The sequence below is a fragment of the Mandrillus leucophaeus genome, unplaced genomic scaffold (assembly GCF_000951045.1).
Source record: "Mandrillus leucophaeus isolate KB7577 unplaced genomic scaffold, Mleu.le_1.0 Scaffold329, whole genome shotgun sequence".
Classification (NCBI taxonomy): domain Eukaryota; kingdom Metazoa; phylum Chordata; class Mammalia; order Primates; family Cercopithecidae; genus Mandrillus; species Mandrillus leucophaeus.
The window spans coordinates 1,702,080-1,714,122 of NW_012103465.1; the positions used below are offsets into that span (position 1 = coordinate 1,702,080).

Here is a 12,043-nt window from a genome sequence, read left to right on the forward strand (position 1 = left end):
CTTCTCTGTATCTTGAGAGAGAATTTGCATAGGTGATGTCTCCCACTGCTGACTTGTGCAGAGGGACAATTGCAGCAGAATGGTCCTAGCACCCTTAACCAGTAGTAGTGTCTAAAGCATAGAAGCTGGATGAAGTTACGGTCATCAGTGTTTGAGAAAGGGGAAATCCCCAGCATGATGCCTCTCCTCTACATCCTGCTAAACAGGAGCCCAAAGGATTGGCGCTCTTAGTCATCAGCTCTCATTTGCCATATCAGCCATCTTCCAGGTGCTAGGTTTCAGCACCTGTTCCACCACAGAATTTCTGTTGTCTTGCCCAGGAGTGAGATTCTCACTGCAAATGTGGGAAGGCTTCTATTTATACCCACAGTCCTATATTCACATCCTTTCATCTAAATCTAGTTGACTATAGAATATTGGCTTGCAGTGGGCTCTAAATTCAAAACCATTACTTAATTCTTAAAAATCAGAAGATGTCATGTAATGCATGAAAGATCTGCATGAAGATCTGCCAGAGCCGTAATCTGGTACAGCTGAGTAATAACTCCATGGGCTCTACAAGTGGCTATTGTATCAGCCAATTCCTGTTACCTCCTAGACCCTGAGACTGAGTGTCCAGTGCCACAGATCATCTTAATGGGGCTTGTCTCACTTGTTTACAGTTACCTCCTTGGCCTCTATGAATATTTGAGTTTGAAATTCCTGTTTTAACTCCTTAAAATGCAAAAGATCCACTTTACACCCCTTAGGATGGTTACCGTCAAACAAACAAACAAACAAAAAACACAGAAGATGTGTTGGCAAGGATGGAGAAATTGCCACCCTTGTGCACTGCTAGTGGGAATGTAAAATGGTGCAACCTAGCCACTATGGAAACAGTTTGGCAGTTTCTCAAAAAGTTAAAAATGGAATTACCATATGATCCAGCAATTCCCCTTCTGGCTATATATCCAAAAGAATTAAAAGCAAGAACTTGAGCAGATATTTGTACACCCATGTTTATAACAGCATTATTATTATTATTATTTTGTGTGTGTGTGTGTATGTGCAAATGGCGGCCTTTAAAACCAAGGAAGACCATGAAAAATGACAGAACAGGAGCAAATCCGCTAGTGTAGTGCCGAGCTAGCCCTTTGCAGGACCCTAAAACCTGATCTAGTAACAGAATAAATCAGTGTATTTACATTTATGTTTGCCCTGAAAACCCAGGTAAGGTCTGAAGCTTGAGGCCATCTCCCCTTCCTTTCCTCCTCCCTCTTCCTACCTCCTTACCTTCTTTCACTTCCTCAATCCATTCCTCTCCCTTCTCCCTTCCTCTCTCTTCCTTCTTTTCCTTTCTGCTTTTTCCTTTTCTCTTCTCCTTTTATTCCTCATTCTCTTTACCATCTACCTATGTGTCCCTCCAAGCCCCTCTGCTATTTCTCCCCTGCTCACTCCCTCTGCCCTGTCTCCCTCAGGTTCAGCTTCCAGGGTGGGGGGGCGAGAAAGGGTCCTCAGCCCAGGGAGCACTTGCTGGTGTTCTTCTTGTCGCAAGTTTTCAGGTCAGTACTGGGAGGCTTGTTGCCGTTTCCTGATCTCCGGCCTCCTGACTTGAGCAAGATGTCCTGGGCCAGGGAGCTAAAAGCCTCATCCACATTCCTACTGGATTTAGCACTAGTTTCGAAAAATCGGATTCCTTGCTCTGGAGGCAACTTATCGGCCTGCTCCTTCTGCACCTTCCTCTTGGCCTCCATGTCACATTTGTTCCCTAGCAAGAGGTGTTCCACCCCAGCCGAGCCATTCTCCTTGATGCTTTTCATCCAGTTCTGAATATTCTCGAAAGATTTCTCATCCATGATGTCGTATACTAGGATAATACCCATGGCTCCACGGTAGTAGGCAGTACTTATTGTCTTGAATCACTCTTGGTCAGCCGTGTCCCAGACTTGTAGTTTGATCTTCTTCCCCTCTATATCCACAGTGCGGATCTTGAAATCAATTACAATGGTGGAGATGTAAGTGTTGTTGAAGTTGTCTTCTGCAAAGCGAATGATCAGACAAGTCTTGCCCACTCCCGAGTCCCCGATCAGCAGTAACTTGAAGAGGTGGTCGTAGGCTTCGGCCATGGCGGACACCGGGGGAGCCGGGAGAGAGGTGGGGAGCGCCCCACACTGGTAGGCGGGACTGGACGATTGGCAAACAGAGCAGCACGGAGCCCAGTCCAGGAAGCTATAACAGCATTATTTACAGTAGCTAAAATGTGAGAGCAGCCCAAGGGTCCATTGACAGATGAAAAGATAAACAAAATTTGGTATATATACATATTCTACCCAGCCGCAAAAAGGGAGGAAATTTGGACACACGCTACATCATGGATAAACCTTGAAGATACTATGCTAAGTGAAATAAGCCAGTCATGAAAGGATAAATATTGTGTGATTCCACCTGTATGAGATAACTAGAGTAGTCAAATTCATAGAAACAGAAGGTAGAATGGTGGTTGTCAGTAGCTAGAGGAAGGTGGGAATAGGGAATTATTGTTTAATAGGTGCAGACTTTCAATTTTGCAAGATGAAAGAAGTTCTGAAAATGAATGGTGGTGATGGCTGCACAACAATGTGAGTGTATTAATGCCACTGTACTGTACACTTAAAATGGTAAAGATGTTAAATTTTATGTTATGTGTATTTTACCACAATTTTAAAGAATACAAAAGATCAGCTTCTTAGGATTTCTATCCCATTCTTGAAAAGAATGGAATTACATCTGGAGTATTCCACTTACTAACTGTATGATCTCAGACCACACATTCTCTCCATTAAAAAAATGCATTTATCTACCTATGCAGTAATTTTTTTAGTGAGAATTAAATGAGTTTCTATAGTTACATGACTTGTAAATGGTAAGCCACATTCCAGGTAGTTAATAAATTTCATGTGAGTGCCACACGTGAGTGAGAAATTTGCCCGGAGCTGTGATGACTTCCAGTGAACATCATAAGGGAGGCTTTTATGAAGAACCTAGCATTTGGGCTGAGCTTCAAAGAATGGGCAGAATTTGAAAAGGTGCAGATACAGGGGGATATTTAAAGCACATGGAGAGGCATGTGTATAAAGGGACTGAAGCAGACAAATAAATAGTGTATTTGAGCAAATAATCATGTTTGACCAGAGGATCAGGTGAAAAAGGTAGACAAACAGGAAGGGGCCAGATCATGAAAAGTCTTAAATGATTGCCTGAGAAATTTGAACTTTCATTTAGTAGATAATGAGAAGCCATTGTTTTTTTAATCAGAAGGTTTAGTGGAGCGTTATAAGTATTACTGAAGAGGTATACAGAATAGATTGAAATATAGATAGACTAGAATAAAGGAGATTAATTAAAAGGCTCTAGAAATGTTCTAGTCATGAACTAATCAGGACTACACTAAGATGCTGGCAGAAGAAATTAAAAGAAAAGGATACAAGTTTTAATACCAAATCAGTAAGAAAGTCTTAGAACTCTTTGATACCTTACAATTGACGGAAGGCCTGTAGTAATTTTAAATCTAACAGGTGCTTCCAAAAAGAAGCTTACTTATCCAGCCCACACCTCTATTCCAGGCTTCAGAATCATGTATCCTTTTGCCTTTTGGATATTGTCATCTGAATGTTCTCCAGGTCCCTTAAATTAAGGATGTTCATTCTTGAACTTATAAACCTTTTTATATCCAGCTTTCTGATTTTTAAAAGAAATAACACATATGCTCTTTTCTGTTATTAAAAAAGTAACTTTATCTTGCAGAACGTTTAGAAACATCATCACAGTGCAGAAACTAAAACAAAACAATATTAATTCTACCCCAAAACATATATATATATATATGTATGTGTGTGTGTGTGGGTATATATTTATTTGATAAATATATTTGGTAAACATATTTAAAGTCTTTTATACGTATAATTAACTTTTAAAATAAAAATTAGCATTGAATTCTTCATGATATTTTATAACTTAAAAAAAGTTTTGTGACCTACTATTATTGTCAAATGATACATCAAGACCATTCTTCCCATCTCTGTCATTAACCATATGATCTTAAGTAAATCCATCTCCAAGGTTTTTAACTCTGGAATGGGTATGCTAATACATAACTCACTGCATTGCTGTAAGGTAGTGGTTCCTGAACTTTGCTGCATATTAGAATCACCTGGAGAGCTATTTAAAAACCCCAAAGTTCAGGTCACAATTCAGAGTCTGAGCATAAGAACTAGACATGAACGACTTTTGTCTCTTTAGGTGATTCCAATATACAGCAAAGTAAGGGAACCAAATTTCTAAGGTTTAAAATGAGATAACATAAAAACCTGGCATGCAGAAGGCACACAATAGTATATATCATTTACTGAATGTCTGCTATGTTCCCACACTGCACTAGTATTCTGTATTCATTACTTCATTTAACTCTCACCACATCCCTATGAGGTTTCATTATTCTACTTTTACAAAGTAGGGAATTGAATCTTAGATTGATTAAGAAATTTACTCAGTGTCACACAGGTAAGGAAACATGATTCAAACCCCAATTTGCCAGATCAAAAAGTCCACACCATTTTACCATACTGCATTAGACTACAGAAATACTACTTTTTTATTTTTTCTTTCTAGCGTCTTCAATCCTATCTAAGCCATTTTATCATAATGCTTTTCTAGTTGATTAAGTTGCATCTAAAGGAAAATTAAATCTGTATTTTGTGTGGTTTTTATTCATACATTCTGAAATTTTACTAATTCACATTTTTAGCCAAAGAAAATGAGGATTGGTATTTGTGGTAGAATAAAATTGTGAATGTCCATTTGATATATTATGTTAATTGAACTTAAAATGTGGGTTTTATCCCTTTACCTGTAGGCTAGTTGACTATGAACAAATTAGAAGCAGTTTTATTCATGGATTACACCTAAAGCCCTATTCAGCCCTTCTTTAGATATGTAACATTTGCTATAAGAGAGTCTGCATTGGCTTAAAGCAAACTAATCTTCATCATCAGAAAATTAATTGCACATGTATACACATTTTACATACATATATAATTGTTTTGAAACAGCCAAAATTCCTGGCTACACCATGATTATAATAAGGACTCTAATCATGACTCTGCTCTAACGAGTTGTTAGTATAGTACCTCCATCTGTGGGTACTTAGGAATCCTGTCAATTTTTATCATGTAGTAAGACACAGTCAAATTATTTCCATAACTTTGGAAGTTACTCATTCCACATTTTCTTTATTATTTTTTGGCATTTGAGCCTATTTTATTGCTCTGACCAAATGTCTATATCTTGATAGCAAAAACATTTGCTTTCTTCTCATCTGACTTGATATTTTTGGAAGAACAAATTGACAATTCCCATGAATGATTCTGAGTTAGCAGGAGAGCATCTGCTGCAGAATAGCTCTTCCTCTTTTGAAGTTCACTGAGAAGCTAATTTCATTATTTTAAAAGCAAAAGGATTACCAGATCTGAGGCTACAGTAAAAGGAATCTAGAGTTAAAGTCTTGACCACTCACAAACAGAAAACCTTAAATCGTTAGTTTTTAGTTGGTAGATGCTAACAAATGCTATCCATAATAATAATGCATGTCCATAAACATCATTCCTGAACTGGGCTACCTTGTATTCACTTACTTATTCGATCTTGACATTGTCTTTTGTAACTGACACTCAGGATGGGTTCTGTTTTTGAAAATATTAAATAGTGGGAAGAAAGACACACACATTTGCTGCATTTAATAGTGCTTTCATATTAAAATTGGTAAAATCTTTTCAAAGGGATTGTCGTTACCCACATAGTAATGATGCCTAGGTTTATTTCTTCATTGTTCATTCTGTGAATTTTCTTAATCCAATTTTCAGCATTCCTTTGGTGGTCCATTGTTGATACATGTGTACTTTATTGACTGAGTTTTTGAAAGATGCATCTATCATTAAAGATCTTTGGGAATATGTTCAAAAATGTTAAAATGCTGGGCATAGTAAAATTACAAAGGCAACATAAGCCAGATTGAAAAATATCTTGCCAAATAGTATTTCTCAGCAAGCCATTTGGAGAGACTAAATTAAAAAACAATAGGTGATACCTTGATGAAAAATATAATTTCTCCCTTCCTCCTTTTCTTAACATTAGTGTTCTTGTATCCATGCTAATTTCTATATGGCTACAATTCTAAAATATTCCTGGCATTTGTATGCAGTTGCATATAAATGTTTGTCTTCAGAGAATCAAAAGGAATTGAGAAGTTCTTAGTGGCATAAATTATCTTTAGAAAATTAATTTAGAATTCTGTTATAACCACTGGACTCTGAAACTAGGTGCTTTGACCAAAGTGAAGTGAAAGGGGTAGATAATTTTCTTAGTGAACAATCCAGTATTTTTCTGAGTTTCCCCTTGAGGAAAAGCCACACTTCCGTGGTTGCTAACAAGTACACTCCACCTTTGTGACTGCCAGAAGAGAAAACATCTTTGCCTAGTTTAGGTAACAGGATGGGTGTTGGGGTGGGGACAAACCTATTTAGATAGGATGGGCAGAGAATGCCTCTGAGGTGGCAAATTTGAAAACTGAGAGTTCTGAAGCAAGAAAATGAACAACCAATGTGACATATATTGTGGGGTGGTGGTGGAGAATTTTTCAGGAAAAAGGGAAAGCAAATAGAAAGGACCCTGGGGAAAGAGGGTCCTATATTTGAGGAATGGGCAGTATATCAATGTGTCTACAATGAAATGGTAAAGGAAGGGGTGGTACAAGCAAGTGTGTAATGGGCGAGACACAACATTAGGGGCTTTATAAGAATAGTAAACAGGTCAAATTTCATTTATTCAGTTTTAAGCAGAGCAGTGGCATGATTTAACTTAAGTTTTAAAAGATTTCTCTGACCACTAGATTATAAATCAGAAGAGACAAGACCAATCAAAAAGCTATTAAAAAACAGAAATGACCAAAATGGGTTCAAGAAGATAATTGTAGAACAAATCACAAGAGTTAAAGATTGATCATTTTTCAAAAAACACCAGACACAGATGGTGTTAGAGATGAATTCTTTATAATCATTAGTGAATATGTAATTATTTTTAGTGTACTAATTCTGGTCTATAGAGAAACATGAAAACCTTCTGAATAAAGTTAGAATAGCCTTAATTTTAAAAACTGTCAAAGGTAACAAAAACAATCTTCGTACTATTTGAAAAGAAGGTATCTATCAAGATAATCCAACATACCAAACATTATAGGGAAAAATATAATTTTGTTAATGATTGCCATAGATGTATTTGATAAAATTCACTGGCCATTCAGAAAAAAAAAAACTTAAGTAAATTAGGAATAAAAGAAAACTCCCTGGTGGATCTTGAAAGCCATACGAGGAGGTGATGTGAGCAAGTTGATCTGCTGCTACAAAAAATGGGGCTCTCTAACCGTCCAGGCTGTGTTGTACCTGACATGTACAATTTGAATGCAGTCCAATGCCAAAATCTACTCTTGACTTTTACTTCAAGAGCCAGCAGAGCTGGCTATACTCACCCAATGCCAATGCTCTGAGAGCCAGTGCTTTACTCTTTCCTGGCTTGGCCATGCACAGCTCCTTAGCCCAGGGGCTGGGGGCATTTCCCAGGTAGTTTAGTAACAATCTCTTCCCTTTTCCTTCCTCTAGTAGAAGGGGGTTTTCAGGGGCTTGACTAGCCAGAGTTTCTCAATCTGGGCACTATTGACATTTTGGGCCTGACACTTTGTTGTGAGGAGTGTTTATCCATTGTAGGATATTTAGCAGCATCCCTGGCCTTTATCCACTAGATGCATACACCTTCCCCACTCTCAATAGGCTCCCCCAACTACTGCCATTCAGTTGTGACAACCAAAAATGTCTCTAGACATTGCTAACTGTCCCTAACGGACAAAATCACCTCAGTTAAGAACTGCTAGGCTAGAAAACAATGTCATAACATAAATTAAACATAATTTATGTTTTTATATTACTGCATTTACCAGTAAATTCTCAGCTGGGGCAGCCTGGAAAGGGAAACTGCCTGTATCAGTCAGCTCAAGCTGCCATAAAAAAAGTACCATAGATTTGGTGACTTAAACCACAGACGTTTATTTTCTCACAATCCTGGAAGCTGGATGTCTGAGATCAGGAGGCTAGCATGGTCAGATTCTGGTGAAGGCGCTCTTTCTGGCTGGCAGATGGCCACCTTCTTACTGTGTCCTCACATAGAGGAGACAGAAAAAGCTGGTATTTTTTCCTCTTCTTACAACAGTTCCTCTTCTGGTATCTCTTCTTCTTATAAGGATAGCAGCTCTATCAGACAAGGCTCAATCCTTATGACCTCATTTAACCTTAATCATTTCCTTAAGGAATCTTTTTTCAATACAATCACATAGGCATTAGAGCTTCAACATAATGCAGTTGGGAGGACACAATTCAGTTCATAGCATTGCCTAAACAAGATTTTAAAAAGTCCTCTATCTAAACCCAATAACTATATTATATTCAGCAGCTGTTTTAAATTTTATCAGTAGCAAGAGATGGATTTCTGCTATTATCACTGTTTTTCAACACATTTTGGAGATTGATAAAGCTAGAAAATTAAAGGAGCAGTTTAAATATGAGAAATGAAAATACAGCACTATCTTTATTTGTAGTTGGTATGATTATGTCCTTAGAAAATTCAAGATGTTCTGCTAAAAATCCATTCGAATTAATAAGATAATTTGGAAATGTGGCTGCCCAAATACAAAATTAATAGCTTCCCTCTCTATTAATATTATGCAATTAGAAATTGAAATGGGGAAATATCCCATTATAATTAGAATAAAAAAGATAAATCACTTAAAATAAATCTAAGAATACAGAAGTTGGATCTAAATGATGAAAATGACATTTTATTGAAAGGCATAAAATAAGGCCAGAAAAAGTAGAAGTATAATTTTTCCTATTATACTTAATTTATACATAAATTTATTGCAGTTCCCATCAGAATCCCAACATGGTTTTTTTTCCTACTGGTAAATAATTTTAAAATTCATATGGAAAGAGAATGTGCAATAACACTCCATTTAAAAACATATTAAGGGTGGACTTACTTTGTTAGATATTAAAATCACCAGGAATCTACTGTGATCAAAGCACTTTGTACTAGTAGGATAATAGACAAATATTATAATTTGTATACAATAAAAGCTAAAATGTATTTAGTAAGTAATAAAGCTGCCACTTTAATTTAGCAGAAAAAAATTTTTTTTCTCTTACAAGATGTTAGCATAACTGGTTATCTGAAGAAACAAAAGGATACTATGTTGGCAAAAAATATAATGAACAAAATTATAAGACAAACGTATCAGAAAAAAAATTAAGAGGATTTTAAAAAGTCGCTTTTTTTTCTTTTTTGGGGACACAGTCTTGCTCTGTCGCCCAGGCTGGAGTGCCATGGCGCGATCTTGTCTCACTGCAAGCTCCAGCTCCCAGGTTCACGCCATTCTCCTGCCTCAGCCTCCCGAGTAGCTGGGACTACAGGCACCTGCCAATTTTTTGTATTTTTTAGTAGAGACAGGGTTTCACCGTGTTAGCCAGGATGGTCTCGATCTCCTGACCTCATTATCCACCCGCCTCGGCCTCCCAAAGTGCTGGGATTACAGGCGTGAGCCAGCGTGCTCGGCCTAAAAAAAATCTTTAATGTTTCAAAGTAAGACAGTAAAGTATTGAAAACACATAAAAAGCAGTAGTTTTGGTTATACTAAGTTAAGACATTTTTGTTCAGGAAAAAGAAACTACTGCCATTATTCAGGTAAGAGGTAAGATTAGTTACCCTAACAGTGGTGGCCGTAGAAATGAAGAGAGGTAGAAAGACTTGATATATATTTTAAAGTGACAATTAACAGGGTTTTCAGATAGATTGGATGTGGGTTTAAAAGTGGGAAGAAAGCAGGATTGGATCCAGGATCTGTGAGATAATTTTTATGGAAAAAAATACAAAATTACACACATCAAATTAGATACAAAAGTATTTCTTTAGAATGAGAAAACAAACCACAACAAATGACAAATTTTAAAGAGCTGCCAAAGACTATAAACATTACCACATTTTAAAAAATGACATACTATTTTTAATCAATCAACTGCTTTAAATATTTTGGCAGTAAACTCTTTGATATTGCCTTTTATATGACAATGATTTTATAAGATTATCTTCTAAATAAAGAATAGAAAGATAATTCAGTCTTTGTTCTAGCGTGGTTGATCAAAAAAATTTTTTTTATTATTGAGAATTGGCAAACAAGATGTGTGACATCCCAAATAGATATACTATTTGTAGTGTAGCTTTAAGCTTGTTGTCTCCATCTCAAAATTTTGATAAATTCTATTCCACACAATTTTAATCTAAGAAAGCATGGATTATTTATAATGATATATATGTTACATAGTTGAGTATATTTTTGGCAAGAGAACTTTTATTTTGCCTAGGTACCATTATGTTTCTAATGCTCCAATATTGAACTAAATAAATGCTCTACTATTTAGCTAAATAAATGCTACATATTACATGTCTGATGATTGGAAGACTTTTCCACAGACTAACTTCTGGCTCCTTAAATTTCAAGTTTTATTTTTCCTCTCTCTATCATACTGAGTAAGATTGGTCATGCTCATATTGCAAGACAACCAAAGGCCCTGAAACTCTGTGTCTCAAATCTAGATGAGTCAGCACAATGGGTGGCTAGGAACTTTCCCAGAAGCCACTCTATACAAGAATCAATAGCAATAATTTCATACAGGAGTGTCAGTGGACAATATAAGTTTATCCTACTAAACCTGAACTAACATTATCCCTGGCACAACTGCCTCTTAGCTAGATCTTGAAAGTGCCTGGGGCAATGACCAGAGGAGAATGTAATGGAGGGTAAATCATGGAAAAAAAGCGGCATAGTCTTAATTAATTACACTTAAAATATGCTACTTTTGCAAATTTTACAAAAACATTTGACCATGTGAATTCATTCAGGTTCCAGGGTCCTGCAAGTGATGGGCATTGAAACTGAAGCTTCGTTAATTCTTGGTAAATTCACTTCTGGTTGACAGAGGGAAGAATCATACATCATTCCTAGGATTCTGGCTTAAGTAACTCAAGTCAGACTCTTGTGTAAAACACCTTATTTGAGGTTTATGCCATTTACTTAGAAAACCAAGTTTTCTGGGTGGCACCAGGAAAGAGAATCCTGCCACAGCAAGTTGCCTGACCCATGAAGCTTCTCTTCTGTGGGCCAGATACTTCTTTCTTCTATATAGAAGCACCAGACAGTCTGATCTGGGGAAACTTTTTCTGCCCCTTCATGTAGCACCATCACTGGCATGACATAAATCAAGCAGTTGAAAATAGTACAATGAGAGCCTTGAAAATTAAATTGTTATTGGAACCACAACCTACAAAAGTAGGCTAGGATCTGTGTGCTAAACCTAAACTAGGTGACTGGCTGCTAAAGTGTTTAAATAGAATCCAGAGTCTCCTAAAATAGTAGCCAAAAATTTAGGCTACAATTAAAAAGAAATCATCCAATACTAAGAACCAGGAAAATCACAGCTAGAATGAAAAAAGACAATAAACTAACACCATTTAAGATGAATCAGATATTGGAATTAACCCACAAAGATTTTAAGCTGCCATCCTAACAATGTTTCAAAAAGCAATAATAAATTCTGTTGAAACAAATGAAACAGTGTAAAGTCACAGAAAAGAAACAGAAGGTATAAAAAGAGAATGACATAGAAAATATAGAAGTAAAAACTTGCTGACAGTCTCAATAGTAGGATTGAGAGATGGAGTTGACAGAGATACAATCAATAAACTTAAGGACAGATTAATACTAGCTACACAATCTGAACAACACAGAGATAATAGATCCCCTCCCCCAAAACGAAACCAAAAAAAACCTAAATATAAGCTCAGGGAAATTTGGAAGAATAACATAAAACCCAATATTGGGTTATTGGGGGTATTTATTATATTATTGGGTTAACAGAAAAAAAAAGAGTAT

At 36.6% G+C, this 12,043-nt stretch overlaps 1 pseudogene across 1 annotated transcript; it reads right to left on the bottom strand.

The window, feature by feature from the left end:
• Positions 1-1,044: 1,044 nt before the first annotated feature.
• LOC105545423 lies at positions 1,045-2,105 on the bottom strand (annotated as a pseudogene). Its single transcript, XR_001006917.1, has 2 exons — positions 1,435-2,105; positions 1,045-1,360 (listed from the first exon to the last, which is right to left on the bottom strand). The product of XR_001006917.1 is annotated as a ras-related protein Rab-13 pseudogene (transcript).
• Positions 2,106-12,043: the final 9,938 nt, after the last annotated feature.